Source organism: Vespula pensylvanica, chromosome 1, assembly GCF_014466175.1.
Source record: "Vespula pensylvanica isolate Volc-1 chromosome 1, ASM1446617v1, whole genome shotgun sequence".
Taxonomy (NCBI): domain Eukaryota; kingdom Metazoa; phylum Arthropoda; class Insecta; order Hymenoptera; family Vespidae; genus Vespula; species Vespula pensylvanica.
In genome coordinates, this window is record NC_057685.1 from 1,211,828 (window position 1) to 1,233,654 (window position 21,827).

General features: G+C 35.9%; 1 protein-coding gene across 1 annotated transcript in view; it reads right to left on the reverse strand.

The window, feature by feature from the left end:
• LOC122630551 (disks large 1 tumor suppressor protein-like) overlaps positions 1 to 21,827 on the reverse strand; it is a 263,281-nt gene that overhangs the window by 209,762 nt on the left and 31,692 nt on the right.

Here is a 21,827-nt window from a genome sequence, read left to right on the forward strand (position 1 = left end):
AAATCGCAATTACACAGGGAATATACTCGATCGCCGAGGAAATATCTCGACGAGTCATTTTGTAGGTTCAAATCGATGCGTTGAAATATGTTTCCCTTGACGTTACATATAAAAAAAAAAAAGCAAAAAGAAAAGACAAAAAAATATGTCAAAAAGAAAAAAACCGATGAAAAAAAAAAGAAAAGAAAAGGATAAGAGAAACGAGATAGAGAAAATGCGAAAGGTTTTTGCCCTAGTAGTATAGCCGTACGTATGGGTTGCCAGTACAGAGTGACCGACTGTGGTCAGACAGTGGTTGGTAGATGGATAGACGCCAGGTGCCAGTAGTTACGGTCAGCCTATGCCAACGAAAACGAGTTTGGCCATTGGACGACCGAAAGCATACTCCGACGATATAAATAATTTATTCCTAGGTATACTACGTGAAAATTATTAATCACCACCCTCCGTCTCTTTAACAAAAGGGTATAACGGGGTACACCTTTACACGTAGGCATTATCAACGTAGTTCTAGAATTATTCAAGAGGAATCGCCGGTCTGGATGGACGCTGGAGAAAACATTTAACATGGGATCCAAAATTGGAATATTGCCAACTATTTAGAATCGAAATTCTTCCTTTTAGCGACAATTCGACGGAAATCGTTAACAAACAATACGGAATTGTCGCTTCGTTTTGAAAATATATATCTTTGCCGACTTGTCCGATTTACTTTGAACTTTAGCCATCTTCTATCGTTTCCTATCTACCCTACCCCTCTGTACGACCCCTCTACGGCCATCAACCCTGTTCGAAAAGCTATTTCTTATTTATCGAGACTCTCGCGTAAAATCCTCTCTCTCTCTCTCTCTCTCTCCCTCTCTCTCTTTTTCTGAAGTTTTTCGAATAGATCGCATAGTATTCCGTCGTTCTTTATTCGAAGGAGAAGAGTTCCTCGAGTCTGGTATTCCAAACACACGATGACGTAGCTTTATGGCTTTTCTCCTACCATACAATTTCGTCTCTCTACACGTTTCCATATATCATATGAAACGGAAGACGGATTTATCGAGTATATAAGGAAAAGGATTCTTCGTGGCTCTTTTATTAACGATCGGAATCGAAAAAAAAAAAATAAATAAATAAATATATACGTAAGGAAATAAATGAATAAATAAAACAAAGAGAGGGAGAGAGAGAGAGAGAGAAAATCAAAATGGTGAAATGTAAGCAAACGACTTCCTCTAAGTAAGAAGGAAAAAATTTTTATTAGATTAAGAACTTTCCTTTTTCGTTTGGTGGCTAACTACTATTAACTATAGCGACGTTGAGTTAAGAAAAGTTTTACGAGGAAATAACAAAATAGCAGGAGAACTCTCTCTCTCTCTCTCTCTCTGTCTTTTTCTTTTTCTTCCTTCTTTCTTTTTTTTCTTTCTTTTTCTTTCTAGTAGTAGGAAGAGAAGGGAACGTTTTCCAGACATGATTTCGGGCTTGCCGTCACCATTCGCTATGCGTTTTTAATGCAAATGCGAAGAAGAAAGGAGGCACGGGCCGACAAGCTTGGCCAGTTTGAACGTTGAACGCACCTGTGCATCGAAAGTTCACCATGAATAATTCTGTTTCGCTCGCTTAACACGCGGACTGTGAGCGAACGCGTGCAACTCGAGTCACCATGCGAGTAATTGACTTTGGATCCTGTGACTCGTATTTATTAGTACAAACTCTCGTCCTCGTAATCCGACAGCGAAAACACGCTTTGTCCTCGTTCAGAACATTCGATTACATGGGTTTACTATTTTTTTCACTAGCGATTCACTTGACGAATCTAAAAAAGGAAAATATTTTTCGCGAATAGAAAATGGAAAATACGTTCATCATTTTTGTGTTTGTGTCCAGTGAAAAGAGAAAAAGAGAGAGAGAGAGAGAGAGAGAGAGAGAGAGAGAGAGAGAATATCGAGTATTCTAACACGAATGATCGAAGAAGATAGGAAAAATAGATTATTGCAAAATCTATACGAGAGTTTGGTATCCATGCAATTAATATAGTAGAGTAAATGAATCTCGTTCGATGAATTAACACCGTAACACGTGCGTCATCGAAAAGGCAAACTTACGAAGCGAGCTTCGATTCCCAGAAGTCTCGAGTTAACTTTACTAATTGCTCTTGCAAGAAGTAATGCTCGTTCGAGTCACGAAATTTTGCATTCTACATCGAATTAGGCAAGGCCCTGATGACAATTAAATGAGATACCTTGAGAGTTTGCTCGCGAAAGGTGTCGAGACCTCTTTCGTTTAATGTAGAGAGAGAGAGAGAGAGAGAGAGAGAGAGAGAGAGAGAGAGAGAGAGAGAGAGAGAGAGAGAGAGAGAGAGAGAGAGAGAGAGAGAGAGAAAATTATCTTTATCGTCGTATATTACCCAACCCTCTCTCCCATGGGAGGTAATGAAAGAATAATATATTCGGTGAGCTGATAAAAAAAGCAATGTTATTACTCCGCCATAATGAAAATTGTTCCTTAGATAAAATATCTCTACATCCAAGGATCCAATATCGTATGAATTTGTCATTTTCTTTATTATTATTTTTTTTTTTCTTTTTTATACTTTTTTCTTTTCGTCTCTTCTACACGAAGATTTATTCATCGAAAAGGTCATTATCATTATCAGAAATTGAATTTCGTTAGCTGCTTCTCCTTTATTATCTTCGCGTTTATTATTAGAAGCGAGACATCGAAGGAGGCCAAACTTTTTGAACGTCCGAAACGAAAGTCAGCAAATAATGATGCATTTCAGCTGGGTGATTAATATAAATCATAATAACAATATGCAAGGAAATCTGGAATTGCATATATAATGTTGCATAAAATATATAACTGATGAACAGATACGAATATCGGATCACTCTACGCCATTAATAACTCGCTGTCGACGAGTGTACGAACGGTATACGTTTAAATACAATAACTCTCGAACTACGAACGTCGAAGAGTACAATCGATCGTATCGTTGTCGGTAACGCACTCTCCGAGATTTTGTGTTATCGAGTATTATCGAGTATCTAAAAACAATAAAAAAAAGAATAATAATAATAATAATAATAATAATAATAATAACAAACAACAACAACAACAGTAATAATAATAAAGAAAAGAAAAAAAAAAGAAACGAATCTGAATCAGCCACTGAACTTGTCTGGCAGAACGAACCTTTTAAAATAAAATAATAAAAGAAAGAAAGAAGAAAAAAGAGGAAAAGCAAAAGAAGAAAGAACGAAGAAAGAGAGAAGCAATTTTTTTTTTGCTTGGACGATCGAGCACGAAAGAATTGTGATATTTCGATCGAGTCAGATTTTTTTTTCTTTTTTTTTTTTTTTTTTTTTCTTTTTTTTCGTTCAGACTTTTTTCACCTTTCCATTTCTTCGTTTTGTCAAATACAGTTTCGAAAGGGAAAAGAAGAGGGACAGAGATAGAGACATAGACAGATAGAGAGATAGATAGATAGAGAGAGAGAGAAAGAGAAAGAGAGAGAACAGATACTTCTAGGAGTTCGTACTATTGCGGCTCCAGGGCACGTAGTCCATTCTCTCTCGAGGCGCTGAACGTATATATCCCGTTCGATAACTCGAAAACTCAACCCGCGGCAGCTAAGACTTTCCATGGCAATGTCAGAGATACATCCGATAAGTTCTTGCTATGTTACTCGATATATAATATTTCGTTCGTACACATCAATAATAACGATGTCAATAAAAATATTTTTATAGTTTGCAATCTTTCCTTTTCTTTTCTTTCTCACTTTTTTCTTTTTTCTTCTTTCTTCCTTCTTTACATTGGAATGCACATTGATAATAATTATATCCTTTTCTTTCTTCTTTTCTTCTTTTTTTTTTTAGTTTGCTATGCACAATGATAATAATTATTTTCTTTCGTTGTGCTTCTTTTCTCTCCTCTTCTTTCGTGCTTTCGTCGACGAAGATTTAATCGACATTAATTTGTTATAAGAGAATAAGAAAAAAAGGAAAAAAAAAAAAAAAAGAAAAGAGACAAGAAAACGGAGATAAAACATCGTTCTCAAGAGATATGTACATCATTGAAACTTTTGGTAGATTTTAAACGATTAACAAATTTTCGTTACCCTTTTTCTGTTCCTTAATATCGAGAAGACATCGAGAAGCTCAATTCGATCTTATCAAAATCCTTGCTGTAAGGAGATTTTTCATGGGGGGAGAGAAATAAAATGAGAAATGATTTATGGCTATGATACTTTTCGATTTGTATCGAGAGGTGAATTGGAAAGGTTTAACGTTTGGGAACGACTACGTTTATGAGAGGTTTCAACGATACTTTCGTTCTCATATCCTTCTCACTTCTCTCTCTCTCTCTCTCTCTCTCTCTCTCTCTCTCTCTCTCTCTTTTTCTGTTGAGCGTGCACGAACATCGACGTATCGAGTATATATGGGTACATAAATCCCTGACTTAAACATGGAATTCGCTTGCGAAAGATTCAATTCGTTGCAAGCCTTAGCAAGGATAATCCTCCTTCGTTTATATAAAGTTATTAACTTGCTTCGGTAAGGTGAGAGAAAGCTAAGTAGGTGAAAGCCGTTTGAAAATTGAATTACCGTGAATAGCGAGATTCGAGAAAAGAAACTCGAGAAGAACTTTTTCGAAAATCCGATTGGTTAAACCAGTTCTTCTGGGTACGTTTAAATAAATGCAAGTATTACACAAGTTTCTTATTTCTCTCGAAACTGGAAGAAACGAGAATCGGGTAACGTTAAAGAAAAGAATTAGGTATGCGAATTAAAACGCAAAAAGCTTTATAATTTTTCTCTCGCTGTATATAATCGGATTCGTGAAGTCGATTCGATAAAAGTTAAAAGTTTAAAATCTTAAGTACACCTAACGTGTTATTTCTTTGAAACTTTAAATAAAATTATCAATTGTGAACGTATGAAACAAAAACCTATACTATGTATTAATTGTTTTATTATTTGAATTTTAAGATTTTGGATCGATTAATTTTGAAGAATTTTTTTGAATTCTTACTTTGGTATTTCTTGCATGGGAGAACATGGACGAGAATGTTCGCTATGTGTACTATCTTATGTGATACAGAGATGATCTGCAAATTTTCAGGGAAAATAATCTCTCTCTCTCTCTCTCTCTCTCTCTCTCTCTCTCTCTCTCTCTCTCTCTCTCTCTATCTATCTATCTATCTCTCTATCTATCTTTCTCTTTCTCTTTCTGTCTGTTTCTCTCGTGAAAGTAAAACAGAAACTGAAAACGATCTATTCTCTGCGACTGTAAATTTTCATCGTAAGCGACGTCACAAATGCAAAATAATACAAACTACATATTTACAAAGGATATTCTCAAACAGAGAAAATGTAATATCATAATGGACTTTGTCAGGTATTACTACCTAGATTTAATTTGGATAACGATATTTGCGTGTTTTAACCGTTGGTTCTCTACTAAATATACAGACTTATACAATAATTTTTGTTAAATTAAAATCCAACGATACTGGTTGTTCTACTTTATTTACATGGTTCAGTTTCACACATATAATATATATATATATATATATATATATATATATATATATATACACACACACACACACACACACATATACATATATATGAACGAATAATCAAAGAATACGGAATATACAACGTAGATTTAAAATTAACGTTGAATAATTGTAGCATCTCTCAATAATGTATTGTAATATAGAAAATATAACACTATTGTCAGGGGGATGAAAAAAAAAGAGAGAAAGAAAAAAGAGAGATGATAGTTTTAATAAAAATACGTATAGAAAAATAAAAAAACGATACGGTACAAATTGATAAGTTATATGGATCGAAATTCTAATACGGTAAGGTATTTCTTACAAACGAGAAAAATGGTGTCGCTGAATCGAGAAGTGAAACGAGAAAGAGAGATAGAGAGATAGAGAGATAGAAAGATAGAAAGATAGAGAGATAGATAGAGAGATAGATAGAGAAAGAGAGAGAAAGAGAGAGATAAAGGCAAAGTAACGAGATAGTTCAAGCGACGTTTAATTTCTGACATCAAAGCGAATATCATGACAGAATAATGTTTAGTAGCGTACTCGTTTCAACCTCGTTAGTCATCGTTCTCACGATGAAACTTCCACGACGTACCTACGCGTTCTAAGCGTACGATCTCAGAGAATAATTGCAATTACCTTTGTTTTCCATGTCCTTCGCTAAACGAAATTGAAACGGAGAGTTCGTAAAAAGAAAAAAGAAAAAAAGAAGAAGAAAAGAAAGGAATAAATATCGGTGAATCTATATATACATATATTATCTAGATAGGTACGTATGCATCATACATAATTTTCTGAGATTATTGATTAATTGAAACGTAAGGCGAATTATTGATCGAGAAATAAATTTTCTCGAGAAAATAATGTTGTTAAGACACTTCTTCTAACTACTCAAATTAATGCATTATGAGTAGTTAACGAAGATATACACGAAGAAGAAGGAATAAAGAGTGTCGACTTGACTACTTATACATCTTTTATAAGATAACGACCTCATTATCAGCAAGCAACCGCTGGTCGCCAAGCTATGAGTTCTCTTCTTCTATTAGAGCACTGACATTTAACACACGCTTTTATTAAGTCCCATATCCGATATCGCTACTCTCTCATTCTCTCGCTTTCTCTCTTTCTCTTTGTTCGTCTACCATAGGTATCTTTACAAAAGCTCTCCATCCTACATCGACGATATCATTAAAATTCTTAATGGCTTCGAGCTTATCTACTCCAACGCGACACGTATCGAAACATCAGTGACACGTATACAATTAAAAAGAAACTTCATCGCTAGATTTTAGTTCCTATTTTATATACATATGTATATATTATTGTCGTCATATATGTGTATTATATATATATATATATAATTTATATAATATATACTTGTTATTGTATTACTATAATTCATTTATTATATGTTCATTAAATTTTAGTTTCTATTATATATATTTATATATATATATATATATATATATATATACTTGTTGTTACTATAATTAATTTATTATATGTTTAATATATTTGACAGTGAAATGTTAAACATCTATTAAGCTTAACAAGAGTACAAAACGATGAGAGATATTCGGTACTATGAAATTACTTATTGTTGAATTCAGGATAATACATACGGCGGTAATTAGAGATACGAAGTAAAGCTCGTATTTTCCTGCTCGTATCGCTGTTTACAATGCATCAACTTCATCGTCGGCACGCGGAACGCTTAGCATTTCCATCCGTAGACTTCTAATGAAATTTCATTATGAATGAATCGGTTTATCAGCACCGTCTTTTGGATCAAAGTATTACGAAATTAAGTATATTCTTTTGAAACTTAACAAGAATTTACGAAAATGTTCCTAACGTACTTCGTTAATCTTCGAAATGAAACCTACCCCTAATTACGTCGAATTTTTTCAACAACCAAAAAAGAACAAAACAAAGAAAAGAAAAAGATATAATCACTTTTATTTCTTTCGTTATACTATTCAAGACGAATTTCCGAAGACGAATACGTAATTTTATAAGCAATGCATTTTCACCATTTCTATGGTCGACGTTCACAAATAACATCAACGTAGTTCGCAGAGGATACAATATTTTATCATGCATTTTCAACATTTCATACCGAGCCAGGCAGGCACCTAGAAAGCAAACGAGAGCAGAACGGGGACGTTCTCAAAAATATTCACTGCTGTAACGCTGAGAGAAAAAGAGGTGAAGCGGTAGGGATGGACAAGAGTGGGAAGGGTGTGCGCAGAGCGAAGGGGTGAAATAGAGAAAAAGAGAGAGAGAGAGAGAAAGAGAGAGAGAGAGAGAGTGAGGGTGAATAATTTAATGGCGCGTCTGTTTTTGTATTTCTTCCAATGCGATTACCATATATATTCTTTCGGTACTGCAATCCACGACAGTTTTATAGGGTCATCGATTGGTAGTGACGCTTCGACGCGTAATAAATCGAATATTTATGACTAATACCTTACGAAAATTGATTATAAAGCATTTCAGGAGTTTACTGCATATAGAAACCTAAACTTCTGTTTCTCTCTCTTGCTTTCTGTCAATTAATACGGACATGAGAGAAAAGAAGTTCTTTTAATTTTCTACGAGAACGTATTACGTTCTTTCTCTTGTTGCGTTAAAATATCAGTCGATCAAACGACTCGATTTTTATCGTATTCCATCTTCTCTCTCTCTCTCTCTCTCTCTCTCTCTCTCTCTTTCTTTTTACTATTATCCTCAAAATGTTATCAAAAGTTAGCCTTTAAAATTCGAACATTTTGACATAATGCAATAATATCTATACGTGCGATAGGATATAGTAATTGACTAAAGTAGAAAGAAAGAGAAGGAGGGAGAGAGAGAAAATTTGCTGTCTTTCACGTTTATAAGTGAAAAGTCAATTCTTTCTACTTTAAAGTTCGTAAAGCACGAATAACGAAAGGCGAACACGAAAAGCAGTCCTCGTGTCCGACAGCAACAACTTCGTCAACATCAACTAGATTGCACACCGTACTAGCTTTAAGAGCAAAAGAGAGAGTGAGAGAGAGACAAAGAGAGAGAGAGAGAGAGAGAGAGAGTAGGGGAACAGAGGACATGGTACCTATGTTGTACCACGGTGTTCACAATGCACTTAGCTCTACCACGCTATATCCGGTCACGAGCCAGTGCGTGACTTCCTTTCATCGGCTTACAAAGGCTCAAGCGGCATCGAAGTGCCTCTGTCCGAGATACCTGTGTATATATATATATATATATATATATATATATATATATATATATATATATAACTGCGTCTGCTATTCCCAAGTGCTTGTCGTAAGGTCTCTCTTTCTCTCTTTTACAACATCCTCAACAGCAGCTTGCATATTACCTGTAACGGTTACAATATACCTACAACTCTATCTAAAATCGTTATTTCGGCCTACCGCTACGTATATAATATGAAATATATAAATACACAGATATACATATATATATATATATATATATATATATATATATGCATGTATAAGCACATATGCCTTAAATCACAACTCGTATTACAACGGTTAGGATTATGGAAAAGCACGGTCGCGTGTGGTAAGACTTAAACGAAGGAATGTACGATGCATACATGAATCGAGATGAACGTGTCGTCTGGTGACACGTGTCTCATGAATTATGCACGATTCTTTTACGAGCTTTGACGAACACAAGCTGGGGAAATAATATTTGTGAATTGAGTCGTATGCTCGACTTTGCCTAAAAGAAAATTTTCCTAAGGGGAAAGATTATTCTTTCTATTTTTTTTTTTGCTCCCTCCCCCTTCCTAACCTCCCTCTCGCTCCTCTTTATTCCTCCTCCTCTTCTTCTTCTTCTTCTTCTTCTTCTTCTTTTCCTTTTTGTTTTCTTCTTCTTTTTTTCTTCTTCTTCTTTTTCTTCTTCTTTCTATGGGAAAACTTTACGTATGCCAGACTCGTATGGAAAGGCAATCGATTTTCGAACGATCGCTCCATAAAACTGTCCTCCTTCCTTTTACTACGTACGTTCTCTCCAAGAATGTATGGTAATCGAGGGTTAAGAAGTGTCGTGAAATGCACGGTAAGTCGGCCGAATTGACGTTTCACGTGAAAAGAGTGCTGGCTTGTTGTAATGGTGGTAGTAGCGCCATGGAAAAAGCATAGGAGTGTGCGAGTGCTTTTTTCCAAGAAAAATCGACTGACCGGCACATACTCGATTACGATAAAACGGGTATAGCCTTTCGAGCTCGACGATCGAACTCTCCAACGATCGGGTTCGTTTCATCGAAATTTCTTCAGCCAAAAAGTATCCTATATATTCATACTTTTTTTCTTTTTTCTTTCTCTGCTTTTCTTTTTCTTCTTTGTTTCTCTTTTCTTTTCCTTTTCTTTTTTCCTTATTTTCATAATTGAACGTTTCACGAATTTACAAGAAAGAAAAGAAAAAAAAAAGGAAAAGAGAATCGATGATCTTCGTCGATTCTTACTCGATGAAAGATATAATCATTGTCCGATATAAACGAACGCAAACTTAATAATTAACAGGAATTATATTCTATTTATAGATCACTTGAAACGTAGTGATTTAATTTAACGAAATAATATATTTATTGTATTATATAATCACGATAGCGAGCCGCTACGTTGTCACGAACCCACAAATATTTTCACTATGTAAAAGCGACGTACCCTACAAGCCCGGAACATCTGCGTTTACACGCAGTGCACTTCCGGTCGGTGCGCTTGGCAATTATTCACCCACCAGAGAGAGAGAGAGAGAGAGAGAGAGAGAGAGAGAGAGAGAGAGAGAGAGAGAGAGAAAGAGAGAGAGACAGAGAGAGAGAGAGAGAGAGAGAGAGAGAGAGAGAGAGCACGCGCGTCATCGCGATATTTAACGAAACACATTGTAGTAATACGACAGTACCCACCAGTTACGACGATAAATTTTCGAAAATTTTACAACGCAACGACATAGTCACGCGCAAAAAGGGGGCCCCGTATTTCATTGTCTTTCACCAGGGAGGACGAAAGGCGGAGGGAGGGAGGTAGAGGGGCCCTAGTTTCCAACGGAAATATTTGTAAGCTTGATGCATGTCAACGAACAACAACAACTCGGATTTAATTAATCCTATCTCCGAGATATTTTGCTACGAGTATTATGTTAATCCCGTTTCTATGTTGCTTACAGAAAGTTTCCTGGAAATACGTTCTCCTGCACGTGTTTTATAGTTCTATTATCCAAGAAGGTTAGTCGGATTTTCGGATAATCATCTTTGAGACGAAATGCTTTGAATAATTTAATCAATCGATTAGTATCTACGTATTTCGTGTCTATAATTTCGAAATAATATTTTCATGTATAACATTAAGCAGTACGTTAAACGTAGACATGACTTAAACGCTCGTCAAAGGACATGTCGCTTAATTACCGATTGATGACCGAGGAGACCGACTTTGGTGAGTAGCATGCAAGATCGAAGTACCTGCCAAGCCCTTAAGCCAGTTTCAAACCGTAGGGTGAATGACCCGACTAGAGTAATTAGCCACGACGTTATAGCGTAATCCTTTGCGTCATACTGTGGATATCTGTCAGTACTAATACGTCAATAGTATGGAGTGTTATAGAAACAATGTTAATAATGATTTATCGCGATGCGACGTTTATTGGGATATTTAAATCAAGACGGATTTATATTCTATGTATTTATAAAGAGAAAAAAAAAGAAAAGAGAGAGAGAGAGAGAGAGAGAGAAATAGAAAGAAAAAAAGAAAGAGAGAGAGAGAAAGAATTAAGAATGACTTTAATACAAAATTCGATGTTAGTATCGATCCAGTTCTCGATGTCTAACGCATATATCTAACAGCAAGTAGGAAGTGAGCTTTAGGGCAGCCAGTGCAAAACGTTGTCGCAGAAACCAGATCGGTAAAGGTTTAGGGAAGAGTGAAGGGTTTGAACTTCTAGATGTGTATGTTTGCACGCGAATGTGTGTGTGTGTGTGTGTATGTCTGTAAGAGAGAGAGAGAGGGAGAGATAGAGAGAGATAGATAGTAGTGGTAATGATGGTCGTGTTCGATGGCTGCAGTTAGATCCGTTCAACTTCTCCGTACAGTCTCTCATTTCCCATGTCATCCTAGTGACGCTTGCGGATACTCTCGACTTGTTTGTCCGTTTAAACGTTACAGAGTGTTTCGAGATTACTTCGAACGTCGCTCGACTAACGCCTCTCGATGACATTTTTATCGATATCGAAGAGAGGTCCGAAAAGAATCACACGATTCTGATTTTCTTTGGAAAATAAGGAGAAAAAGAAAAGGAAAATAAGGATAAAAAAGAATAGTATATATAAAAAAAAAATAAATAAACAAATAAATAAACAAACAATAAAACCAATCAATTCTTGCAAGTATAGTCGAGACAATCGACGATTGTTCGAAGGAGCTCGAGCCCAACTAGCTTTATCAATTAATTTTAACGAAGTAACTTCGATTCTGATCGACGAGACTATCTAATTTTCTTCGTCTTTTACTTTCTCTTTAAAGCGAGAACAAAATTCTTCTTTATCTCTATCGATTGGAAACGTAATTGCAAAGAAATTAAAGCAACTCTGCGTTAACTGTGTCAGGGAAAATAGAAACGAGGCTCGATCGATTGTTTATGTTCGACCAATCGTAAAAATTCAATAGAAAAGAAAATATATATAGTTACGTTTTTTCGAGCATCTTCCTCTTCTAATCTTTTTTCTCGTCCTCCGAAAAAATGAATGATATCGTATACTCTTCTTATTTATTATAGATCCCCTCCCCCTCTCTTTCTCTTTCTCTCTCTTTTTTATTTTTTTATTTATTTCTTTCTCTCTCTCTCTCTCTCTCTCTCTCTCTCTCTCTCTTTTTTTAGTCACCCCCTATTCGGCGGATTAGGAAAAAACGTTCTTTATTCTTCGGATTCCCTGATGTTTATCCATCCAGCACACACGCCGCGATGTATACGCTATTTTTTTACATTACTTCCGTTTCCTCGCCGTTTTTCATCGTGCTAGGATAGATATACGAACGGAGGGAATTTATGACTTCTGAAATCGGCCTGGCCACACCGTTGGGAAAGTTTATTTTAATTTATCTCGTCCGATTACACGGTCGGGATTAACTAACGAGATTTCACGGATTCGTACGCTTTATGCGATAAGATTAATCGCGTTAAAATTAGCCCTTGTTCTACATACGTTGAAAATTACGTTGAAGTGGCTGATTGATTCGGTGAGGAAAACTATGTTCATATAATACATCAGGTATTCTAACGTCTCTAATGGTACTACTCGTAATAACTATCTTTCGTGTTACGTAGATAGATAGAGAAAGATGGATAGATAGAGAGATAGAGATAGATAGATAGATAGATAGAGAGAGAGAGAGAGAGAGAGAGAGAGAGAGAGAGAGAGAGAGAGAGAGAGAGATACATAAATCTCCTCCCACAGCAATTTGTCAGTCATTGAAGCTGTCGATAGATGAAATAACGCTGTTCTTGCGACGTATAATTTACGATGATGATTTGCATTTATTATTACGACGATAACGAGAAGCTAGACGAACGTAATCAGGAAATTAAAATCTTTCAAGACATAAGATGGTACGCGATCGGCTATTCAAACTGTAATTAAAGTTCTTTATGACTCGTCTAATCGACGCCTGTGGCGGATACTTTGAAAAATGAAAAAAATCAAAACACGATCGTAATTAGTACGCTTCGATCGTTACAAGTATATTATATATGTATATATATATATATATATATATATATATATATATATATATTCCCTTGACGGTACTTCCATTAATGTTTAATTTATAAAATCTCTCTCTCTCTCTCTTTTTCTTTCTCTCGAGAAAAGAGACTTTTCAAGTTCTCTCGTTACTTCGACTATCTTAAAAAACAAGAAAGAATAAAAAAAAAAAAAAAACAGAGAGAAAGAAAAAGACAGAGAGCGAAAGAGAGAACGATTGACAATTAAAACCGAGCGATTTTTCGCATGAAATTATTTCCAAACTACTCGATCAATGTAAAGAAAACTCGTCGACTCATAATCAAATTAGAGTTCGTTGGACGAGAATCAACCGACAAGATTTTCTGACCTAGTAAACGAGAGGAAAAGAGAGAGAGAGAGAGAGAGAGAGAGAGAGAAAAGAGCTCGATTCATAGAAACTTTGAACTTTTTCTTCCTTCGCCTTAAATCATTTTTCGACTTTTACCTTTTCTTCCTACTTATGATGGAACATCTTCAGCACGACTTTTATTCGTTCGTAGACCGAGATCGTCGGTTATTAACGGCTCTGCTATAACTCGACGTTAATTGTTCTCGAACTAATTGTAAAAGGTACGGAGCTTCGTTCTATCTTTTTCTATTCTTTGTCGACAAGTATTTCAAAATTAACATATAAAATTTTGCAAAGATGAAGAACTTATCGCCCGGCTATCTCACGATAATGTTAGTAAATGACTTTTCTTCTTTTTTCTTCAGCAATGACTTTGTCTCTTCCCCCTCTCTTTCTATCTCTCTATCACTCTCTTTTTTACTTCTCTTTGTCTCTCTTTTTCTTCCATTTTATTCTCGGTATTACCCTAATCCGTTCCCTTTAACTCGTCGAATTGATAAATTTAACAACGTCGGTACGTTACGTGATACGACTACGGTACGAGAAACTTCGAATAATTTTATTAGGCAGGGACAATAGTTATATAGTTTCTAACGCTTGCAAGGGTTCTCTTCTACTAACTAAAACAAATGATTAGATTTTCAACGTATTCATCATTAAATACGTTAAATTACGAATGATAATACACGAATTTAATATTGATAATCTTACTTGCGCGATTCAACACGCATGTTAATTAGGGGCTTGCTTACTAATTGTTATCAATTTTTTTTTTTGTACTTTTTCCTTTTAAACATAAACGTTTCCTCTCTTTCCATTAAATTTGATTGCATAATGAACGTCCTGTTTCGAAAACGCACGAGTTAGCTTTCATTCCACGAACTCGGACACTCACGTAGATACACAAATTCTCACGTTCCTTTTTTTCCTTTTTTTTTTCTTTCTTTCTTTCTTTCTTTTTTCATTTCTATCTATCTATACATATATACAAAAATATATACATATATATTTTTCTCTGTCTCTCCTTCTCTTCGTTTCATATCGTAGCGTCAAAAAAATACATCTGCGAGTAAACGCACAAATACATACATTCTCGTTTTACCACCACCACCACCACTTTGAAACACCATCGTCACCACCATAGCCTACCTCTCCTCACTCCATACGTATTCATGTTTAAATAGAGAGAAATAACTTTTCACTCCGAGTACAAGCAATATAGCGTGGCAGCTCGAGCAATGCCGGAAGAAAGAAAAAGTATTAGTCCTCGTGGCATGCCGAGTGAACTCGAGGAATTTTATTATTATCGCCTTTCTTCCGGATGTTAACTCGACCTAGCCGCCTTACCAGTTCTTTTCTCTTGGCAATAGATTTCCACTGTGACGTCACTCTCGCATATTCGTGGCAACGAGCAAATACATCCTTCGTTCCCGCACTCTCTCACTCCACTCTCTCACCCCTTTACTACCCCCGCTCTCTCTTTTTCCTTTCCCTTTCTTTCTTTACCAAGCTCTCGTAAAAATACAATTTAAAATGATGTTTTACCTCCGCAAGTCCATTTTCCTTCTTTCGAGTCTCTAAAAGAAGCACGTTTTTATTGTTCTTGTTGCTTTTGTTATTGTAGTTGTTGTTCTTGTTGTTATTGTTGTCGTCGTTAAACGTAAAGAAAGCCTGATCTAAGCTTTACATCCTTTTCGAACTCGAACTATCGATTATCGAATGGCTGTCGACGTTTCCCCAGAGGAAGACGTTTCACTTTACCGTGCAATTTAGTTGGACACAGACCTATTATTTCTCCAACCACGAGTCGCTACTATTATCGTTCGAGTTCGAATCGAGAAATTGATTCTAAATTATATACGTAACTTTAAATCTTCACAACTATTTGCCGAGTAGTTTTCTTTAACGATTAATTAATTAACTAGATAAACGGCTGAGTACGTATTTACGTGTTCTTTCTTTTTTTTTTTTTTTCATCAGAACTTTCAAGGCTGATAAATCATGGACGCTCGAGTTGTACATCGAGTTTATATAGTAACAATATAATATTTTATATAACAATTAATATTTTATTATATGTTTAATGTGTAATATTTTAGATGACACGTAGATAAGGCGAATGTAACAAAATGACGTATCAAAAATTGGTCGTCCATCTTTTTTAATTTACCTATAATCTTTTTTTTATTTCTTTTCCGTATCTTTTTCTTCCACTCTTTATCTTCTCTTTCTTTTTTTCTTTCTTATTTATCCTACTCTCTCTCTCTCTCTCTCTCTCTCTCTCTCTCTCTCTCTCTCTCTCTCTCTCTCTCTCTCTCTCTCTCTCTCTCTTTCCTTGACTCTTTCACACTTATTTTCAACGAAGAGGAAAACACAACGATAGTCGCTCGAGATGATTCGTGTAGTCAACGAACCGAGACTGCTACAACAAAGAGTAACGAAAAGGAGATGGAAAATTTGTTTTCGACGAGTGTACGAATATCTACGGTGTGCGGGGTCAATAAAGTTTCAGTTATGTTCACGTAATAATTTTTTCAAAATGGAACGAAACAGAGAGAAGAGAGAAAGAGAGAGAGAGAGAGAGAGAGAGAGAGAGAGAGAGAGAGAGAAAGAGAGAAAGAGAGTGAATGAATAAAAGAGTGAGAAGGAAAAACATATTTCATCTTACATAACAGACAACAAGTTTCAATGTGGGAAGGGAAGCATGAATAAACATAAAATATAACGTCTACTTTTCTATCGAGGGTAAAAGAAAGAAAATGGTCGATTCCCGATAAAACAATTTCTTCGTAACTACCTCGCATGCAGCGAGGTTAGCTCCTTTCCTTTCTATAGAGGAACGAGAGAGACAAAAAAAAATAGAAAGAGCATGGTAAAAACGAGAGAAAGAGAGAGAGAGAGAGAGAGAGAGAGAGAGACAGAGAGAAAAGTTTTCTCTTTGGTATTTTACCAAGCGAAGACCTTTTGTCTCTTATCCCAAGGAAAGGCAAGGGGCGTAATCTGCAATTCGATTTATATCGATTGAAATCTGCGGTGAGGATTGGTTCGATGAACGCTCTGTGGACGAAACTCGAACGAATGAGATCGTCTAACAATATGATCTATCTGTTTTATCGAATACGCATTTTAACGTAGACTCAAACTCTCCTTTCTCTCTCTCTCTCTCTCTCTCTCTCTCTCTCTCTCTTTTTTTCTTTCTTTAAGTCGCGAAGTGCAAGGTTTTCCTTTCCCTCTTCTTTTTATTTCTCTTTTTTCTCTTCTTTTTTTGCTTCTTCTTCTTCTTCTTCTCTTTTTTTTTTTGGAGATATAAAAATCTTCAAACTACTACGATAAAAAGGAGAAAAAGAAGGCAAAGTTTCTAACGGGTAAGTACGTCTATAGATACGCGTTTGTATATAACCATCGTCTAGTCTGGGTTTCTATACTTAGAAAATAAGAAAGGAGATGAAGAAAAATAAAGAGAAAAAGAAATTTGTCTATTCTACCATTCGTGTATCTTCGAGATCACTCGCTTTGTATAAACTCGGAAGGGTAGATGGATTCCTGTTGATTTTCCTTTCCCTCAGGCAAGACTTTCCTTCCGTTCCATACGATTGCGTAGAGAAAAGACGTTTGCAAGGAATTGCTATTTGTCTTTCGGAACGTCTCCTAATTTTCGGGAAGTGTCTGTTATTTTTCGAAAAAAAAAAAGAACGAAAAAAATGAAGCAAGAAAATATCAAAAAAAAAAAAAGAGAGAGAGAGAGAGAAAGAAAGAAAAGAAAAGAAATAGGCGAACAAAATTTACTCGTCGGCGATGAAAACAAGAAATAAAATAAAAAAAAAAAAAAAGAAGAGAAAAATAAGAAAAAAGGAAACGAGGTACAAAAAGATTTTTTTTCTTTTCATTTCATATTTTTTATTTATTTATTTATTTATTTGATTGTTCGTTTATCTCTTCTTTTTCCTTTTCTTCTTTTTTTTTTTTTCAACAAGAAGGATTAATCAACGATCGGAATCGAAAGTCGTTAAGAATTTAAATCGCGTTGGATTTCTAAAGGCAAGGATAAAATCAGAATTCCAGAAAGCAGATTAGGTTCCCGACTATCTAAAGTACGTGTCTATTGGATAAGGGAAAAACGTTTTTTGAACAAAGAAACGATCCCGAAATGCGTTACGATTCTTCTTACGTCGTCGTGCGCAGTCAAATATCGTTCCTGAGTACGAGGAACATTTACTTAGATCCGAGAACGTGTGAAATTCAATGACGTTCGTCTTCGACGTCTTACGACGTCGACGACAACGAGGTTCCTTCTACGTCGTACGAAAAATAAGGGATTCCTGAAAGAGAACTACCCTTGTAGTTTCCTCTTTCCTTTTTTTACATTTTCTTTATGTCGCTTGCAGCTTTACCAACAACGACAGAGAGAGAGAGAGAGAGAGAGAGAGAGTGAGAGAGAGTGAGTGAGTGAGTGAGAGAAAGAAAGAGATAGACAGACAGACAGAGAGAGAGAGAGAGAGAGAGAGAGAGAGAGAGAGAGAGAGAGAGAGAGAGAGAGAAAATCTATCCCTGAGAAGGGACTTTAAAAAGCGTTTTCTCTCGGACTCGAGTTTTCAACTACCAAACGTGCGTTTACGTGAAAAGCGGTTTTTAAAGTATTTCACCTCTCACCCTTCACAAGCGTGGCAACGCTTTTCTAGAAACGTTATCTTAAGAATTTTCTTTCTTTCTCTTTACGCGAACGATCAGCTACGAGTTTGAAAAAGAATTTTTCCTTTTTCCCCCTATCCTTCCTTCCTGCGCCCTACTCCTACACCCTTCCACCTCCTCTCATTTCTCTTTTTCTCACAGACGTGGAACGTGGTAAATGTCTTCCGTAAATTATATCTTTATAACGTTACTCGGGATATTTTACGTATTTATCCTGAAAGCAGATGAACGATTAAAAAAAAATGTTTTAATCGCTAAGTACTAAATAAGTATGTATGTACATATTTACTTACTTAACTAATTTAATTAATTAATTAATTAATTAATTAATTAATTAAATAATTAATTACATATACACGTAGCAACTACTGTAAGTTTACTCCGAGAAACTATACAGCTTACAAAACGTGTAAGATTTAATTGTTTCTTATCTACCTTTAGAAATGATATAAGTAAGTTTTCTGAAAATTAATTCAACGTCCTGTGAATTATACAATCTTTAGATGTACACGATAACTTGGAGAAACAGAATTAATAATTGGTCTACCATTTTCTTTCAGCCACAAACACGGGCGCAAACACACAACCGCGCCCGTATACACCTTCTTATCATCAAGTTTCTTATTCCTATTCTCACCATTCTATCTGTCCTTTAACGAATTAACTTAAACTTTCTTCTAACACTTCCACCGTCTAATGTAGTCGCATCTCAGTCGTTGCAACAAAGCCCACTCAAAAGAGGCGAATAAACTTTGACTCGGGCGGCTCATGCACCTCCAACCCTTTCTCTTGTTTTCTCCAGAGTTTCTTGCAATTTACTGTGACTTTCAAACGAAGTCGCCAAGTTTCACCGAGTACTCTTCTCTCTCTCTCTCTTTCTCTCTCTCTCTCTCTCTCTCTCTCTCTCTCTCTTTCTCTCTTTATCTATCTTTCTATCTCTCTCACTCTCACGCAATAATATAATAGATTCTTGAATTTAACGAGCAAGAAGACCAAGTATTATTCTTCCTGCCGGGAACAATAACTTTTCCGGTCACATATTATGCCGCTTGAAGGGTTATTGCAGTAAGAGAGAGAGAGAGAGAGAGAGAGAGAGAGAGAGAGGGAGAGAGAGAGAGAAAAAAAAATCGAAACAGACCGACGGAAAGCAAAGAGGAAGTCCTCTTTCATTTCGTGAAGCTAACAATTAAGCAATTGTGTACACTACCGTCGTCGCGTGGACCGAGTAGAAGGATGGAAAAACGAAATTGAAACGCTTTTAGTAACAACCAAAAAGAAAAAGAATAATACTTCTCTTCGCAATAGCGAAACGGCAATAATGGAAACGATAAAAAAAAAAAGAAAAAGAAAAAGAAAAGAAATAAAAAAAGAAAGTACGAAAGAATGAAAAGTAAAGAAAATAAAAAAACAAAAAGGAAAGAAGAAAGAAAGAAAGAAAGAAAGAAAGAAAGAACGAAACAAACAAAATAAATAAGTTAAATAGAAGGGCGCGAGTGTGAAGATTCGCAGAAATGAAGGAATGAAAAAATTTTGAAATTTCGTTGCTATCGATCGTGCAAGTAATCGTAATAACGCTAGATTCGATTTTCGATGGTAGTGCCGTTCAATCACATCCCTTGCTCGTCAATATTGTCAGAGAAACTGATGTAGACGCATCCGTTGAATTCTCCGAATTCTCTCTCTCTCTCTCTCTCTCTCTCTCTCTGTATTTCTCTCATTTTCTCTCTCTCTCTCTCTCTCTCTCTCTTTCTCTTTCTCTCTGATCTATCCAACTATCTATCTATCCATCGAGCTTGAGTATACAAACGGACGTAGAGCGATAACAGAATTGATAGTACCGTATAATAATTATAATCTATATCCTCTCTCAGTTTCCACACTAACCTCTTCTCTCTCTCTCTCTCTCTCTCTCTCTCTTTCTCTTTCAGACACAGACATACAAACGCACATAGACACACATACAAATTTCCATCACTAGAACTGCCCTTCGATTCTCGTCGTGTCGGCGGCACGATTCCAATTCTCTGATCGTTACCGGGCTCGTGCCGTGGGACGACACGCGTTATCCTGAGTGCCCGGATGCATAATTCATCGAAATGCCGATCCAACTACACCATCGTAAATCACGAATTACCACGAATCGAAGACAAGTGCGTTAGCACGGACTGACTGACTCCAGACCCTTTGATTCTGAACATCTTGATACTTCCCATCTTGATAGATCGTTATCTGTTTCTCCAAAGATTCTATCTATCGTGAACTTAATCCGTTTCGTTAATTAAATTTGTTTTCAAAGTGCAAATTGATTATAGTCAATAAGTAAATATATAATAATGCTTATACAGTAATGACAAATGTAATATAAAATAAAATAAATGCTAATTTCGAACGAATAATGTTTATACGATATAACCGATCGATCGATCAATGATTATTATTGTAACGTTTCTAATCGTCACATCGAAGAGTCCGATAGAAGAGATTTCTAATCGTCTTGTTTAATAATTGACGATATATACTCGTTAATACTTTTTATTCAATTTTTGTTAATCATTCTGCGATAAAAAACAGAGCTTTCCAATTGTCGTGTTTAATAATTGACGATATATATATATATACTCGTTAATATTTTTTATTAGATTTTTTTTTATCAAGCTCATCGTATCCGATATTTTTGTTTGAAGGATTGATCCTCGTTTCTAGGAAGGAACAGACCACGAAACTATACGTACACCGCATCCATCAAGCAGAACGAAACCACCCTTGTCTAACGCATGGCTGATGTGGGTTCCTTCGGTGTAAAAGCAAACGACGACGAGCGGGCGACATACTTGAATGAAAATTACGTACTGCCGAGGAATACAGAGATAACGCAACCGTGTACGGCATACGTTCCAACATAAAACTGTGTTAGATTAGAAACCCTCGTATGATCGTTACGAAATCCATTATCACGTGCGAGTAATAAATTATCTCTATAACCGAGTGCATTCTCTTTATCGGTAGCAATTGAAATTTAACGACTTACACGTTGCTTTCAACTTTTTATTTTTATTGTATTAAATGAATTAATCGGAATGTCGGGGGCAAAGAGTATTTAGGGGAGAAATGGTTACAAAAAAAAAAAGAAAATTAAAAAAAAACTAAAAATAAAAAAAGAAAGAGAAACATTTGTACATAGCAATATGCAGGATCGCTCGTTTATCGGCGATTTATTTATATATTTGGTTGGTTGCACGAAGATTAAAGGCTGATGGAATATGAAGATCGTTTAGTTGTGCGTGGCAGTTGTACTGTGAGTTCGCATGATTAAACGCACTGCAAATACATACACCGCTTGAGGAAGTAACGATGCTACTGGCAAATAAACGCTGTGATGTGTCCATGAGAGAAAGAGAGAGAGAGAGAGAGAGAGAGAGAGAGAGAGAGAGAGAGAG